This window comes from Chenopodium album, chromosome 7, assembly GCF_948465745.1.
Source record: "Chenopodium album chromosome 7, dcCheAlbu1.1, whole genome shotgun sequence".
Classification (NCBI taxonomy): domain Eukaryota; kingdom Viridiplantae; phylum Streptophyta; class Magnoliopsida; order Caryophyllales; family Amaranthaceae; genus Chenopodium; species Chenopodium album.
The window spans coordinates 53,511,253-53,529,822 of record NC_137840.1 but is presented as its reverse complement, the minus strand read 5'-3'; the positions used below and the strand labels follow the sequence as shown (position 1 = coordinate 53,529,822).

At 38.7% G+C, this 18,570-nt stretch overlaps 1 long non-coding RNA gene across 1 annotated transcript; it reads left to right on the top strand.

The window, feature by feature from the left end:
* Positions 1-5,017: 5,017 nt before the first annotated feature.
* Positions 5,018-7,678, top strand: LOC145637917 (uncharacterized). Its single transcript, XR_014114542.1, has 4 exons — positions 5,018-5,278; positions 5,687-7,033; positions 7,118-7,172; positions 7,263-7,678. It is a non-coding gene; the product is annotated as an uncharacterized LOC145637917 (long non-coding RNA).
* Positions 7,679-18,570: the final 10,892 nt, after the last annotated feature.

Here is an 18,570-nt window from a genome sequence, read left to right as displayed (position 1 = left end):
TGCAATTACATCAGGTTTTTATACGAGGTGATGTGTTCTTATGGGTTTCTCGTGCCATCATAGGCTCCCACGAGTACACTCTTCACCTTCGGTGGCTGAGGAGCAATTAAAATATCTTGCGAAAACGGAGGCGTCTTATCCCCAAGATTCAACAACTGCATCTGCCAATCAATTGGCTGAGCCTGCATAGGCTGTCCGGCCATATAAGGAGTCTTACCGAACGTCTGAAAGAACGACCCATATTGTCCTAAAACCTGGGGGCTCGGCTGCACAATGTCGTTAAGACCCTAAGGGGGCGTATACTGCGGCGCTGCTTATGCCGGAGGTAGTCCCTTGCATCCTTCCATCTTCTAGACATCTCAGGCTCCTCTCTTTGTGGCCGCCTACCTCTCCCCCCAGCCGATTGGGTTTTCGCCAGCAGATCAGAGAAATTCGTCCGTGGCACCCTTGGAGACCTACCATTCGTTTGGCAAAATGGGGTGTTCCCAGCATCTGTTGCATTGGTTGCCTAGTTTTGAGCTTTTTTTTAAGCCCTCTCCCCCCTCTTTCCTAGGCGGCTGCCTAGAGGTACAGGCTCTGTTGCTCTCAAACTCCTTCCAGAGCTTGTTAAGCGCGACCTTTAGAGATGTTGCGATAACAGGAGGGTCATCGGCCTCTTGAAATGAGGCAGTTAGCGAATTTCTGGTTAGGATTGTAAGGATTATGTCCTCTACATGGCCGTCCTTGCCTAGACGAGGGCCGGGGTTAAGTGTCTGACCGTCTATTTCCATAACGGACGAGTATCCTCACATACGGCGCCAAATGTTTCAGGTATTTTTTGGATTTCCTCGGATACTGGTCACGCTCTCCTAGCATCGAGACTGAGACACCTGCAAAACAACGAATATTCGTTTGCAGGAATATTCGCCTCCGGCGACCAAGTTAGTGATCGGAAACAAAAAAGGCTAGAGAGAGAAAGTAGAGAGAAGTTGGAGCTGTTTAATGCTCTTTTCTTTGTAATCTCGTAATCCACCCCTCCTATCATAAATGATTGGGGTATTTATAGGGGTGGGAACTTGTGCCCCTTTAGGGTTTGTTCCCAAAAACTACGTGACGTGATTGGCTGACAATCACGCGATGCCACATGTAACGTGGGGGCATCGTTTTGCGACTTTTAGGGATATCTCTCGAGATTTGGGCCATGATGTAATGAGTCCCCTTTTGTGCTGATTTCATGGGTTTTATATGCCCTAAACACGTGGCGTCTTCCTGTAGTGACACCTGTCACCCTTTTATTGGGCCACGTGTCGCTACAGGATTGGCCTGTGCATTTGAGTGCTTTTAACTTGAATGCGTGGCATCTTCCCATAGTGGCACGTGTTACCCTCTCATGGGGCCACGTGTCTCTATGGGACTGGTCCACGTATATGGGGTATTTTTACCCTAAACATCGGGTCTTCCCTATTCTACTCTTGCTGCCGCTGTTGCTCGGTTACGCTCTGAACTTTGAAATTGGTCGTTTCCTTTCAATCAAATCCGCTCAAATATTTTGTAAATTAAAGCTCTTCATCTCTAATTTACCGATCAATGTAACTCCTCTTATCTTGGAAGAATCTCATGTGTCATATTCGCGGTTTTTTTCGAAAAAAGATCTAGGAATGTCCTAGCTTGCTGGGATGCAGCTGCATTTATATCTTTGACTATAGGACTTTGCTAATCTCTTTAGGGTTGATCTAAGGTTTAGTGTTTCTTGACTCATTGACTTGACACGACTCAAGGTATAAATTTGACTCGCTGTGATTGACTCGAAGTTGACTCGACTCGAAGTGAAATGACACGTGTGACTCATGACCCGTGTGTGCATCGTATTGTGATCGCGCGACTCGAAAATGTAAAAAAAACAAAAATTTCCGTCATTTTTGTGGAGGGTACCGACTTTATCCCGAAAAAGAAAGACGCGAAAAAGGATCGAAGTGTTTGAAGGGACATGTTGAATGAGCTTAGTTAAATATTGTTTGATACTATCTCTCAAGGTGCAAAGATTAACCCATCCTAGGCTATCTCAATTGACTCAATAATGAGAGTATGTAGGTAATTTAGGCACGGAGGCTAAGCACTTCATACTTCGATGCAATGATGATTATGATTGATGAGTGATGTTGATATGACAAGGCATGCTTCAACGTTGTGTTAAGATTTCATGACAAAGGGTTCCTAAGGGAAGTATATTTGGTCATGTATCTATGCAGTGTGTGAAAGTGACACTAAAGCTATGCCGCAAGGGCTAAGTGTGTGGAAAGATATTATTTCAAGAAGAGTCAAATGATGGTGACTCTTTAGGCTAGGTAAGCTAATGATGTAAGGATCAAGCCCCCAAGTCTAGCTCTAAGTGAATAGGGAAGAGCAAAGGGGATCCCTTGATATGATCATGATGTGTGAATGTGAATGTGAATATGAATGCATTTTTATTACGGCCGCACCTCGATGTGAGGTTGCCTACGTATCCGTTAGGAATCAGGCCGAATGTAGTTGTAGCCGAACCTCGCACAAGTGTGTGTATACCTCAAAAAGGTCTTTTGAAGGGTTATAACGTGGTTAGGATAAAGGTTATAAAAGAAAGGGATAAAGGCTCAAGACCCTAGATAAGCCCCCAAGGTGTGTAACCTTGCTTTAGGAATATTTGTATTTTTATGCTTGAGGCTTTCTACTCTTTTTTAGCTCTCTCTTTTGCTTTAGCATTTATTTTATTTTTATAAGTGTGGGCAATCTCGATCATGCGGTCTATCACTCACTTGGTATTCATGTTTCTCAGGCACGGTATCGAGCACTCGATAAGAGACGCAATCTGGGACGTGTTCATATCCAAGATATTTTCATATCAAAGTCATTGGAACACTTGCTCTTTTGTACACTTTTATTTATTTTTTTTGCTTATTTTTTTGATATTTTAATCTTTTGAATCACTCAAGCTTTTTATAAAATTGAAAATTGCATAAGTTGCGCACCATCCCATCCCAAAGTTAGGTAGATGTGGGTTGAAGAAATAAAGGTCTATTGTTAGACGAGGCTCAAAGGGATTTATCAAAAAAGGATTGCATATTTGAAGGGTGAAAGGTGATATGATGTGGCTACAAGGGGTGCCTCAAATCATTGGTATACCTTGTGCTTAATTCGACATGAATTTTTTTTTTTTTTGATGCAATGCAATGATCATATATAAGGAAATAAAATGCTCATTTTATTTAAAAAAAAAAGAAATAATGATCCTACAAAATAAATCTAAGGAGAATAAAAAGGTTCCTATGCTAGACTTATTGGGGAAAGGGTAAATAAAAAATAGAAAAAAGATCATGAAATCTTGTCGTTGAAGCTTACCTCTGTCTTGTGTCGTTTGCTTTATCATCACTCGCTCTTCTTACTAGCTGGAGGCATGGGAAGCTTATTATTGTCGATCAAATGTTGGATAGCCTCCTTTAGCGTCCAACAGCTCTCAGTAGTATGACCCCTTCCTTGATGATATTTGCAATGTGCATCTGGATTCCAACTAGAGAATCTCTTTTTGGTGCAGGATCTTGAATAGGTTCAATGGGAGTAATGAGTCTCTTGGCGTGGAGTCGATCGAATGCAGTATGGTAGCTCATCCCAATGAGGGTGAAGTCTTTCCTTAGTTGCTTCTTAGGTCATTGGTTATCCATGGCTAAAACTTCACTGAGATCATAGGTACTAACATTGTTACTAGAGTTGGCGTTTTCGGAAGAAGAAGGATTGTCGTTCTTCTTTCCTTTCCAGCCACCGTGGTTTCTATTGTTAGTAGTTTTTTGTTTTGCGAGGTCACCTTCGATCTCGATTCCGATATCATAAACAGCTTTGAAAGTATTCAAGTTATGTTGATATTTTAAATGCTTCGAATACTTTTCCTGGAGATTTTTGACAAACATCCTTACGAATTCTTTTTCGGTGGGCACCTCAATCATCTTAGCGGAAGTTTCCCTCCACTTATTGAAGAAAGAAGTAAAGCCTTCATTTTCTTTTTGTTTTAGTATCTCGAGTTGTCTATAATCGGTTTCGACTTGAATGTTACACTTGTATCTATCAATGAAAGCGTTTACTATCGATTCCCAGGTAGAGGTTTTCTCTTTGTCAAGGGAGAAGAACCATTGTTGGCAAACGGTTTCAAGAGATAAGGAGAACAAGGAATGAAAGACTTTCTTATCAATCCCCTTAATGTTCATTATAGTTTCAAAGGCTCTTAAGTGAAGATAAGGATTATCTGTTGCCTTGAATTTAAGGATGTCAGTGGCATTGAACTTCTGTGGAAGAAGCTCCTTGTCCACCGAGACCCCTTGTGAACTAATGCCCTGGAACTTGTAGTTATTGGATAGCTTGCTCAAGCGTTCTTGCATGAGATCCATTTGTTGTTGCTTCACAGGGTCATTGATTTTGAGGGTTAAAGCCTTCAATGTCTCAGTCACGTCATCCAACTGCTTCTTGAGTTCATTGACTTCTTCTTGAATTGTCATTATCTTCTTAGCATTTCTTTTCCAACTTACTGGTTTATCAAAAAGTTGAACTTGAATGAAGGTGTTGTCCTTGATTAATCGTCCTTCTCTCCTTGACCAAGTACTGTGGAAAGGGAAATTAAGGATATTCATTGTTTATTATTTGACTCAAACTCCATTCAACATGCAATAGATGGAAGAAGGAAGGAAGAATGAATATTGTGATATGGGGAAAACATGTAGAGAATGAAAAAGATGAATTAGATCACTAGTGGAAATAGTTTCATTTGTAACGGGTTATTTATAACGGGCAAAGCTATGCCCGTTACATTAAATACATTTGTAACAGGCAAAATATTGTCCGTTACGAATAAATATTTATTCGTAACGCACACCATGGTGTCCGTTACGAATATTATATTATTTGTAACGGACACCATGTGTCCGTTACGAATATTTGGCCCAGCTGAAAAGGGGAGCCCATGAAAAGAGGAGGCCATTACTAATTATTAGGGTTTCACACTCCTAGCTGTCAAACACTCAAATCCCCTATTCTTTTCTCTTTTCTCTCTCATTATGCTAACTCAATCTCTCTCTTCTACGACTGATTCACCTCACTCAATTCACTTAATCTCCTCCATTTCACCACCCTAATTCCCAAAATTTCCCCTCTTTCTCTCTCCTCTGAATCGTATCAACGGTAGAGGACCCAATTTAGGATGTCTTTTGTACGTATCTCGTTACTTGGAAGTGGATATGGTGGTGACGATTCTCATAAAAAACATCAGAATACGTTATGGGTATGGTTCTATCTCTTCGATTTTTTTCAAGCAAATTAGACTGGAGAAGATCTAGGTTTTGTTGATTTGTTTCAGGTTTTTGTTAAATTATTGTTGATTTAATTAATGTGTTAATCTGCATGTGAGATGTAACTATTTGTTTGCTGGTTTTGATTTCATTATTTTGTTTTTTTAAGCTAATTTTTGTAATTAGATTCGTGATTTTGAGGTTTTGTTTTTTATTTTGTGATTTTTAGCAGTTAAAATGTTGGTTTATAGCTTAATGTTGAATCTATTATGACCCAAAAATGAATTGAATAGGAGATCGTAGTGGCAAGATTTGATTGGATATTGTTGAGGCAGTGATGACAAAAACATTTCTGATTTGCATGTGTAATTCTGGCTAATTTGTTGTGTTTGATGTTGTAGGGGATTAGAATCGATTCAAAAATGTGTCATCAACACCAGAGGAATGACAAGGAAGAATTTGTGAGGTGCACCAAGTGTAAAACCAAGCGGTTTTGTGTTCCCTACATACAAAATTGGTCTTTTTTTTTAATCTTTTTTTTTTCCCACTCTTGCCATTTGTTGTTCCTTAACTTGTGTATTTGTCAACCTGATGAATGTTACTTAAAAGAAAGGACTAAACTTTAAATAAATTAAATGTCTTGTTTTGATATGTTTTAGGAACCTGCTTTGTTTCACACTCATTATTTGCTTTGCATATTACTTGGTGTTTATTTTTATGGTTTTCATTTCTGTTGTCATAATTGTGAATCCATCTTATTCTAGGGTCACTCCTTTTGCAAGGGTTTTATTACTAATCTATTATATTGATTTCACTTGTTTGTTATCAATTTTTTGCGGTGAGACTACTTAGTCGATTATTTGCTATCATGGCCTTTTTACACCCAATTTTCCGTAGTAAACTATCTTATACTCTACTAAGTTCAATTAATGGGAAAAAACTGTTTGTGGTTACCAGGTATAGAAGTTTAGCAATGAAGTTTTATTGGGTTGCTGTGTGACACTGCTACATACACTGTCCTTTTTCACTTATACTGTGATTAAGTTGTTTGAGACTAGTTGTTTGAGACTAACTGTGAGTATGCATATGATGCATTGCATCTTATTTACTCTACTTCTCTACCTCTACGTTTGTTTTCAGATTGAACTTGTGTGTGGAGTTTATGATATGGATGTGTAAAAAACTTAATTGGAACAACCTTACTAGTTACTAGGAAATTGTTGCTTCAGGTTCTCTTATAACTTGCATGCAAATTTTAGTTCTGATGCTGCTTACAGCTATGGTTTTCCAACTCAGAAATCCTAATTTATTATCATAACATTGGTGTTAGGGAGGTGAACAGGATATGGAAGTTGATACTACAACATCTGTTGTGCAACCTTCAGGGAAAAGCACTTTACCTGAGCTGGAAATCTTCTGTTACTTGATTGTCTTGTTGTTTCTAATTGATCAGAAAATGCACAATGTGGTGTGCTCTGTTTCAAAAACTACTTTTTCACTGTTCATTGTCATATGTGTTTCAAGCTAACTCTGAAAATGTTCAAGCTAAATCTTGTGCTTCTGCAAGCATTGCTCGTTTACAATCATTGAAAAGAAGGGTTGATAATGTGTAGGCATCCAAATTGTATTCTTTCTATTCATTGAGCTATGAGCTCACTGGTGATCTTGCTGAAATCCGTGGGTAGGCTCAGAATTGCTATTTGCCTTAATATCTTGTAATGATATAAGATTAACCCTAATGTACATAGGTAATCAAGAAATATGTTTCATAAAGTTATTGATTTTGTTTTGCTTCTGCTTTTGTGCTTTAATCTAATTCTTTTCTGCTCCAGTGAACTCCTCACCTTGCATCGGCTAGCTACATTGCACCATGATGAGCTTGGTCAGGTTTGTATGCGGTCAATGAGAATTATATATATTCATAATCTGATTTATATGCTGAGAACTTGAATTACATGTGATTTATCTATGCTGCAGGAAACACTTCTTAACCTTATGCTTTGCAATTACCTCCATTACAACTTGTATGATCAGGCTGAAAAGCTGAGGTCCAAGGCACCTAGATTTGGGGCTCATTCCAATCAGCAGGTGTATGATCAGGCTGAAAAGCTGGACTACTCAACCGCTATGAAACATAAGGCTCTTCTGGAGGATTTAAGTTTGGCTAAAGGTAGCTTAATTGTACAATGACAAATAAGTAAAACATAATGCCTTTAGACGAGACAAGTGTAATTTTTGTTTTTGTTTTTTTTTTTAAACCAGGAAAACAAGTGTACTTGAGATTTGGTTTAATTTAGCTGTTCTTTTAAAGTTTTAGTTAGTAGTTTAATAATATTAATTGTATATTTTTTTTGAAAGAAATATTAATTGTATACTATATTTGTATAAAAATATATACATCTCATTAATGATAAAATGGTGTGCAAAATCCAGCATTTTGCTGGATTTTATTTTTAAATTTGATTATACAGTATTCGTAACGGGCAAACCATGTCCCGTTACGGATAACTGGGTTATTCGTAATGGGCACCTAAAAAAGCCCGTTACAAATAACCCGTTTGTAACGGGCTTTTCAGGTGCCCGTTACGAATAACCTATTATTCGTAACGGGCGATGCATGAACCTAAGACATGGTCATGGTGAGAAATGGGCACCTAACAAAGCATGTTGCTCGTTACGGATGACCTTTTTTCCACTAGTGGATGGTGAGAAATGGAAAAATTAGGAATAGAATGTACCCCCAACCCAAGTGACGGAAAGAACGACTCATGCATGAACCTAAGACATGGTCATGGTGACATATACACAAAGTGTGTGCTAAGACTAGTGAGTGTAGGTAACATGTTAAGACTCGTGTCATGATCATGTGGCTAGACTATGTGACTAGACTCGAACAAAGACTAAGTTAAGACCTCACGTATATGCATTAAACTGGACAGGCTGTGGTATTTTAGTCATAACTTTTGATCTGTGACTCTGATTAGGATGAAAACAACGCCAAATTAAAGATAAAACTCGGGGCTACAGATCCAAAGGTTGTAAGACACGTAGTTCTTCCTAGAACTGCGGCTATGACCAAAACAAGTTGACACTTGTGCAGTATACGGGAATAAAAATCCGGGTTGACTTAAAGGAACTATGACTCGATATACGGTATATTTTTTTGTAGCCCAAATTAATTAATTAATTAATTAAACAAACTCCTTTAGTCATTAATTAGTTTATTAAGACTTATTTACAAACACAAGTCAAATCAAACGGTTAGTTTAGTCACATAATAAGTATGCACAAGTAAGAGATGCACAAGTAGTCAAGTAGCCGCAGCATGATGCAATGAGTTTGCAACCTAACCATGGCTCTAGTTCTCTAAATTTCAGGATATGGGTTAGTCAAAGAGGGTCCATGGTGGAGTCGCCAAAAACTGTAGGGAATGAAATCAAGCGTTAATCCCCTTTGCTTGAACCCCACTGTGATCATACACTAAAGTACGGTGGTGTCCAAAAGGGAAGAAGATAGAGCAAAAGAGTCGCCAACAAGTTTTTTTTAGGAACTTGTAAACCGTTCATAGAATGAAGGTTACACCCCTAAACGATCCAAGAGATCGTCAACTCCATAAGGTCTTGAACAAAATAGGGTTCGGGATGAAGGTACAAATCCAACCTAAAAGAGATTGAACCTGCCCTAATAATAGGCCTCTACTTTATTCTGATCGTATTCATGTGCGCTTTCTAATTAACATACAATCAATAGGATTAACCTAAACCTGTTTATCTATGTTGGTTGAATATTAATGCACAAATATTATTGGCGATCACTTGAATTATAGTCAAATTAACCCTAAACAAGATTATTAATTATCTTATTAAGCGTGATTACAAGTACAAATTCCCTTTAAACATGCAATAACGGTGTGATCAAGCAATAAAAATAAATAAGCATCAAGCAACATAACAATAATAAAATAATAATTATAAAGTTATAATAAAAATAATCGTGATTAAAATAATAATCAAAACAATAATCATCATAATAACAATCATAATCATCATAATCATAATAATCATAGCAATTATAAAATTATAATCATAATCATCACAATTATAAAAATAATCATAAATCATGTTAAAGCATAATAAAAATAGCAAGATCCTAGACATGATACTAACAAGTTTAATAACAAACCCTAGCATGTCACTAAGCAATAAAAATCAAAGCTTTAACCCTAACATGATACTAACGATCATAAATATTAGGAATAATATAAAAGGCATCATAACAATCATATTTAATATTAAAATTACCCTAGACATGATACTAGAAATATCATAATAACAATTCAAACATGATCTCTACATCATAACATCAATAAAAACCATTAAAGTACTTACTTTGATGCCTCGTACCTCTTTCTAATAACAAAATACACACGTTAGTAACTTCAAGGAAAATAATAAACAATAAGATTAAATAATTGAAATAGAGATTTGGGACCAAACCCTCAGAAATTAAACCTTTCACGTCTAGGGCGAAGGCAACTTTGAATATGGCTAGGTGTATCTAGATCTTGCGAATGTAGAATTTTGTATGTAAAAGGCAAGTTTAGAAAAAGAGAGAGAGAAAGGGATGGATTAGAAGAGAATGAAAGAATTGAAAACTGATTGTAGGTGAATGAATAAGAATTGATGAGAATTGGTGAAAGAAAACGGAGTTTTTAATAAGTTATTTATAGAGAAAATCAGCCAAAAAGATAAAATTAACAAAACAGAGCATTGGCGCACAAAAAAACGAACTTGCACCAACGCTGGCTGTTGGCGCCAGGCGCTACAGCTGGCGTTTGGCGCTGATTCTAGAAATTCATGCGTTTTCTAAAATCAGATAAAAATTGCCGTACAGGAGGATAAAATTGTATTTTTCTCAAAAATGCTCTTTGATTTTAATTAAAACTCTGAGAAGTCAACAAAAGTCAATTTATCAATGTTAATTGAATTAGGAATGAAAAGAACCTTCTAAAATAATCTAGAAGACTAAAACCATTCCTAATTGCATTAAGAATGATAAATCATATTAGGCCCTCCTCTAGATTATTAGGCCGCACATAAAGCTCAAACTGGGCCCTGCTTAGTAAATTGGCCATAACTTCCTCAATATTCGTCGAAATTGGGCTTATAATATATCGTTGGAAAGCTCTTGTAAAGCCCCATCCAACTACACTACTATTGGTCCCATATCATGGACCAATTAAACTGGATTGGCTGTTTTCTTAAAAATAAGTTTTCAAAAACAGGGAGAAGAGAAATGAAATTAAAAGTGTCCGCAACACTAAACTTTCCACACTTTCGCTTCATTCGATTATGATTCGACGTGAAAGGTACTAATCACTGGGTTTGGTTTTGGGGAGACACAAATGGGTGTCTAAAGAAGCCCCCACTTTGACTGAGTTTGGAGAAACGCAAGTTTCGAAAACAAATGTCAAAGTATCAATAGGGACAGAGAATGATTCAGAACGTTCTGCGATCCTAAATCATTCTTGTAACGCCAATACCTGCAAACTAGCATTAGTTAAACAGATAAAACAGTTAAGAAACGCGTATCTTGCACCGTCGAGCACACGTCTCTGAAAGTAATCGATTGCTACTGTATCCTTGTTTTAATGACCTCCTGCAAGCTAGAGAATGCCATCCCGCTTGAAAACCGCTACGCCTGTAACTGCTTCCAATATAGAAGATTGCTTCGCCTGAAACGATCCTCCTCCGCTTTGATAATATTCCACGTCCAAGGGAATACTATCGAAGATTGCTTCTCTTGAAACAATCCTCGTCCGCATTGATAATATTCCACATCCAAGGGAATACTATCGAAGATTATTTCTCTTGAAACAATCTCCATCCGTATTGATAATATTCCACGTCCAAGGGAATACTATCAAATATTATTTCTCTTGAAAAAATCTCCTTCCGCATTATGACCATCTTCCACGTCTAAGGGAACACGGTCGAAGACAACTTCGCTTGAAATTACCTTCAATTGTTTGTGACAACTCTCCACAAGCTAGGGAATGTCGTCGAAGATATCCTCGCTTGAAGCCATCCTCATTCTTTGCGATAATTTTCCAAAGAGAATTACCGAAGACCTCCACTTGTCGATCTCTAAAAGCCCGCTTGAACTTTACTTCCGCTATGCCTGTACGTCGGCACTTCCGTTGCTTTGAACCTGTACGTCGGTGCCTTTTGCGAATAAATGAACCATTATATCGGTGCCTTTTGCGAATGAACTAGTATGTCGGTGCCTTTTGCAAATGAACCACTATGTCGGTGCCTTTTGTCAATGAACCACTATGTCGGTGTCAATGAGCCAATTCTTTAGGCGCTTTAAGCTAAGTGAGACGATCTTTCATCAGGTCGATCACTTTATATAATCAAGCCGATTACTAAAAATCGTGTCAAGTTCCTTAGAGGGGCTAACTGGCGTACCAAGGAACCCAAAATATATTGCCAAAAGGTAGAACAACCTCACCGAGTGGCTGAGCGTTCTGGCGCCGCGAAGTTGTTGAGCATGTCAGAGGGAGCTAGTCCCCCTTGGCGATCTTACATGATCCCTGGGCGATGCTATGCAGAGGAGCTACTGTCGTTGTTGGCTCCAGTTCCTGTACCGGCTGAGGATGTGGCGGTACGATTTTTTGCTCTTATCTTTCGTTAAGTAGCCCCCAAGTAATGCTTCACAGACTTGGTTTTGCTTTATCAGGACGATGCTGATGAGTTCGTGCATACGGGTCGACTGAGGAGATGATTCCTCGCCACCAGACTCGAGTAAGCTTATTTATCTGCAACTTTGCCCACATATATTATGCATGTTTACTGACTTATTTCTTTGACAGTTCTCGCGCGAGGTGGCTTGTACCTGTGCTTTTTATTATTTATTTGACTTTGTATAGAACTTTGCCTTTTAGTTAAACTCATTTTTTAGACATACTATTATGAGTTTATTTATGTTTGCTATTATTATTTTTATGTGCATGTTTGTGTGTGCAAGAAAAAGTGTGACAAACAATTTTACGCAAAAAATTCCGTCATTTTTATTATTGATGGAGGGTATCCGACTCTCTCCCCAAAAAAGAAAAATGAAAAAAGGAAAAGGCCAAATAAAATATTGGGTTTATAAAAACTTGGAAATTAACCTAAATAAAATCCAAAAAAGAATAATATAACTAATATAATAGTTATATTAATTAGAAAACAATAGAAAGATGTTTAAGAAAAAAGATAAACAAGCCGTAAAGTCATTAGCAGAGTCAGATTAAGGTAAAAACGCGGTTTTAGAAAGCGCGGATGACGTGGCAGATTGGCGCCAGCTGGCGCCACGCAATTGGGTGTAGCGCTAGGCGTTACACTTGGCGTGTGGCGCCAAGCCTTGGCGTCTGGCGCCAATTGTGGAGTCTGACGCCAATTAGCGTTGTCTCCGTATTTTATCCTGATTAAAACTGCTCGTAAATCGTGCATAAATAGCCCCCATGCCCATCCGATTCTTTTCATAATTCCAGCGAATAAAATAATTCTTGGCCATAGAAAAAAAATATCATGTCTCTAGTAACCAAAACTTTCACCCAATACACCCATGAATGGTGTCGATCCCTTAATGCTAGAGACAGAAAAGAATTAGACTTGTTTCACTTGGGGGGAATTTATGGCATCAAAGGGGTAGATCTTGACATAGATTTCATTCATACTGCTCTAGAATATTGGAATGTTGATACTCATTGCTTTAGAATAGGGTATGATGAGATTAGCTCTTTGCCAGAAGAATTTGGTGCTATTAGGTTTCACTGCAATAGACCTCATAGTAATCCCTAGAGTTGATGCATATTATTACAAGGATTTTGAGCGCTTCTTTAATTTAAAAGAAAGGGATTTATCGAAAATAGTAGATGGCAACATAGTTAATTTGAAAGAATTTGCACGCCATTATTTTGATAAACCTCTTTCTAAGTCTTTTCATATTTATAGAAGAAGGGCTTTCTTATTTTGCATGCTTAATCAATTTTTCCTTAGTAGTGGTAAAAATAATGAAGGCCAATCAATTATAACCACCGTACTAGAACAAATTGAATCAGGGAGAAATCCAATGCCATTGATAGTTGGAGAGACTATGATTAGTCTTGATGAATTGAAAAGGAACCCAAAAGCACCTTTCCGCGGCTCTCCAATTTTATTACAGGTAGAAAAATAACATTTTAAATTACAGAAATCAAAAAATATATTTTTTTATTGTAATAATAATTTATTTGCATTGCAATTTTTTTTACAGATGTGGCTAATGGAAAGGCTAGAATTAATTAGCCCTCCGGACAACATTAAGAAGTACACTCCAAATTGCTTCGTGAGGAGGAAGAAACGCATTTCTAAAATGAGGCGCCACGAGTGGAGAAGGGTCTTCGAATCTCGCAATTTTGCTATCAAGTGGGTCGTCCCATGGTGGAAAATAGAAAGGATGGTTGGTGTCAACAAGCAACCTTTCTGCCGTCTTCCAAGTTTGTCTCGTATGACTTATTATTATCCTTGCAGGGTAAAAAGACAATACGGCTTGCTTCCGAATATTCCTTCCGGGGATCTTCGTCCTCCCTATGAGTACCCTGTTTCCCAGGAAGTAGACAGATTTGATGCTTATTGGAGTGCTAGACCTTTATGGGAAGTAATTACCCAAAAGGTTCCTCCTTCCTTGCCCAATGATGTGAATAAGTGGTTGCTCAAGAAACCTTCGAAGGATTCAAAGAAAGACCAGGGTAAAACTGATGTGAAGAGTCGTCTTGGTGACAGGGTGATTCCTGCCAAGGAACGTTTAGGTGGAAGAGTTGAATTCAAAACACCTACAATGCCTAAGAAGAAATGTACTACCAAAGATAAGGGAAAAAGGAAAGCTGACACCATAGAGAAAAAAAACTTGGGTAGAAAAGAAACATGGAGTCCTAGCTAAAGGGGAGACTATCTACTCTAAGATTGAATGTAGGTCCTCTAAAGGATGCCTACTAGCTAAGGTTATGGATGATAAGGAGGAACCAGACAAAAATTGGAAAAGAGCTAGGAAAGAAAAGAAAGATTAGGAGCATTGCTTAATTTCAAATTATTAGACATAGTTTATATTTTTCAGTTAAAGTTAATTTATTTCAGCTTCATTAAAATTCCATCAATAATGTAATTTTATTTTATTAATGAAATTTCAGTTTTTAATTAAATTATTTGCTTTAAATTTATTTTTATTAAAGCAATGAAAACCGAAAAAAATAATTTTCTAGAAATTCTTCGAGTACGGAAGTCGAAATTTTTTCGAAAAACACCGAAATTTGCCCAGGATTTATCTGTGAATTGGCGTCGCTTTTTTACGACTGGCGCCTGCCAGGGAAGTCTGGCGCCAGGCGCCAGTTCCATCGGCTGCCGCTGATGGTCTCTGTTTGGCGCCAGAGTTTTCTCTGCGACGTCGATATTTTGCCGATCTTCTGTTGAATTTTTAATTAATTCTAGGATGCAAGATTTTCGAAAAATAAAGTGGCCGCACCTGTAAAGGGTTGCCTACGTATGCGTTCTTAAGGAATTAGGCCAGACGTAGCTCTCTTGAGTATCCTACTCAAGTAATTATGGGTAGTAAATCTTAAGTTGGTCAAGATTTGTCATGTTCAAGAACTCATTGCCATCCATATCAGTTAGTTTTGCAGCTCCTCCTGACAGGATTGTTTTGACAGTGTAGAGGCCAGACCAATTAGGTCTAAATTTCCCACTTGGATCTAAAACATTTTTCCTTAGTGCTTTTAACACCAAGTCTCCTACTTTGATGTTTCTTGTCTTGACCTTCTTATCAAAATGCCTAGCCATGCGAGTTTGATAACATTGAGTGTGATGCAGAGCTTCTAGTCGTTTCTAATTGAGTAGAATTAATTCTTCATATCTTTCCCTAGTCCATTCAACTTCATCGAGTTTACTTTCTAACGCAATGCGTAGAGATGGTATTTCTAGTTCGACAGGTTGTACGACATCCATTCCATATACCAAAGAAAATGGCGTATTTCCTGTTGATGTGCGAATTGACGTGCGGTAACCCCACAATGCGAAGTGAAGTTTGTCAGGCCAATCTTTATAATTTTCCGTCATTTTCTCGATGATAGCCTTTAGGTTTTTATTAGCTGCCTCGACTGCTCCATTTGCTTGAGGCCTATAAGGGGAAGAATGATGATGTTGAATGCCGTATTTTTGTAGCAATTCTTCACATTCGGCTTGAAAGTGAGTTCCATTGTCACTTATCATTTCATGTGGGACTCCGTATCGACAAATAATATTTCTCTCGATAAAGAGTGCTACATGTTTTGCTGTGAGTTTAGCGTATGATTGTGCTTCGACCCACTTTGTGAAGTAATCAATCGCTACTAAGATATATTCGTGGCCTCCTGTTCCTGGGGGAGTGATTTTGCCAATGATGTCAATTCTCCAAGTAGAGAATGGCCATGGCGATGTGTAGGTGTAGAGCAAGGATGGAGGAACATGTTGTAAATTGGCATAGATTTTGCACTTAGGGAATCTTTCTACATATTGATGGCAATCCCTATTCATTGTAGTCCAATAATATCCTTCTCGCATTATTTTTTGGACTAACATTTTGCCATTTATATGTGTGCCACAGATTCCTTCGTGGACTATCCTCATTGCTCTTTGTGCATCCTTCTTTCCTACACATAAGAGAGGTCGACCCTTAGGTACCCTTTTATGTAGCTCGTTGTCTATGAGTACATATTGGGAAGCCAAAAGCCTTAATGCTCGTTTTGCTCTTTTGTCAGCACGGGGAGGGTATTCTCCTTTGGTGACGTAATTGAGTATATCCGTGTACCATGGTTCTTCATCTTCTTCTTCTTCTTCGTGGACTACTTCGTCGTCTTCTATAGCCTGGATGTATGCTGGCTTGTGCCTTTTTCCTATGGTTAAAGGCATTTGCTCGATTTCCGTGGGAATCCTAACCATTGAGGCGAGTCTTGCCAAGGCGTCATCAAATTTTCTTTCTTCCCTAGGTAGATTTGCGCATTCTACCTTCTCTATCTGACCGGTAAGAGTTTCCAGATAGGTTTAATAAGGGGCTAGGCTTTCGCTCCTTACTCTCCACCTTTTAGATATTTGATTGATGATCAAAGAAGAGTCGCCGAATATCCTTAAATTTTCTACTCCTAATGCCAAAGCTGTTTCAAGGCCTACCACGCATGCTTCATATTCAGCAGCATTGTTTGTAACGTCAAAATCAAGCTTTATAGAGATTGGAACATGCTCTTCTTTAGGTGATACTAGTAATACTCCAACGCCACATCCCTTTTGAAAGGAATGGTGTCCTTTGAACAAGTGTATTATTCTTATAGCGGGTTCAGAATTATTAGAAAGCTAATATATTCAGTAAGGTCAAGTGATCGGAATGCCTGGGTGGAGGCCGCTTCCGATCAGTAATATTAATATAATTAATATTACAGCCTAATCTTGACTTAATCCTTCGGGTCACACCCAAGCAAAATATACGAACCGACTCGACGAATTAATTCGGAAGAAATTAATTCGTCGCCCGAGTGTTAAATATTTAGACGTCGGTAATTCCAGCTTGGAGCGTCGAAACCGATCGTCGGAAGTCTAGTAAAAAATAATAAAAAGATGTGACGCGCAAAATAATAATAAATCGACCATATTCCAAAAATACCCCTAGCATCGGAGTGCCCCGAGCATCTGAATGCTAGGGGCAAAAATGTCCAAGCATAGGTGGCTAGCAAGCGCACCAAGCCGAGCCTAGCATGGCTGGCTAGGTGCGTGCTAGCGCACCGTGCTAGCAGCCACGCACAGCAGCATCTAGCAGCCACGTGCACGTGGTGCATGCAGCAGCTAGCTGCCACAAGCTAGGCGTGCTAGCAGTGCACGCACTAGCAGCCACGCTCAGCAGCAAGCCCGCACCAAGTGCGTGGCTTGCGCGCATAGCAGCAGCCCGCATCTTGCTGTGGGGCTAGGCTCGTGGCTGGGCCATAGGGCCGATCACTATGGGGAAGCTTGAGGAATATGGGAGCAAGTGGGTAAGGACATGTGGCACAAGGAGAGTATTGAGTGGGGAGCAAGTATGGTCCTCTACTCTCCATGTGGTCCTCACCAACCCATTTCACATGGTAATGCCACTTGTAGATTTATTATTAGTTCGCAATTTTAATTTAATTTAGCTTTAAATTAATTTGTGGAATTTCATGATCCCACATTGATGGGGTAGAAATTCCCAATCATACTTTCCTCTATAAATACCAACCTTGGGATTTGGAGTAAAGTGCTTGAGTGGGAGTTAGAAAGAGCATTCCATATTTTGGAAAAACTCTTAAACTCCATTAACACTTGGGTTTTTGTCGGACCTTGCTAACTCCAAGGTAACGGACCTAAAAAGTCGTGTTCGTCCTTTGTGGGTGGATACCGTTGGAGGCACGGCATTTGCTGTGCTCAAGGCTTTCAAGTAAGAGCCCGTTTTTAGATGGCGAAGCTCGCTTCAAGGGTATGATTCGTTTTTCCTTCTCTTGTGCTTATTTATTTATGCTTTATGGTTTTATTAATTACGAGTGGTTCCTTGGGTCGGGGTTGTTCTGTGGTGAGTCGGACTCACCAAACCCCAACAGCATTTGGTTTGAGGCTCCGTCGAAGTATAAGGTCCAAGTGTCATCTTCAGTGACCATTAAGTCTTCATTTGGAAATTCATTGTCTTGTATTAGCGTCGAGTCTTCTATTGGAAAATCTGCTAGAATGTCTGACATCACAGATCCTTTGATAGCTTTTTGTGGCATGAACCTTACATCAATTTGGGCTAGATTGACTATCCATCTCGATATGCGTCCATTGAGTGTAGATTTATCAAATTGATACTTGAGTGGATCTAATCGGGAGACTATGAAGACGGTATGCACTAGCATGTAATGTCTTAACTTGGTTGTGGCTCACACCAAGGCAAGGCACAACTTCTCGAGTGGCGTATAGCGTGCTTCGTATTCGAGCATCTTCGTGCTTAGATAGTAGATTGCATTTTCTTTGCCTATTACTTCTTGTGCTAGCATAGCTCCCATTGTCTCTTTGGTAACCGTCAAATATAACCTAAGAGGTATTCCGGGAAGTGCTGGTGCTAATACGGGAGGATTTGTGAGGTAGGCTTTGATCTTTTCAAAGGCTTTTTGACACTCGTCATCCCATATTACTGGTACATTCTTCTTGAGCTTTTTGAAGATTGGTTCACATATTGTCGTCAATTTTGA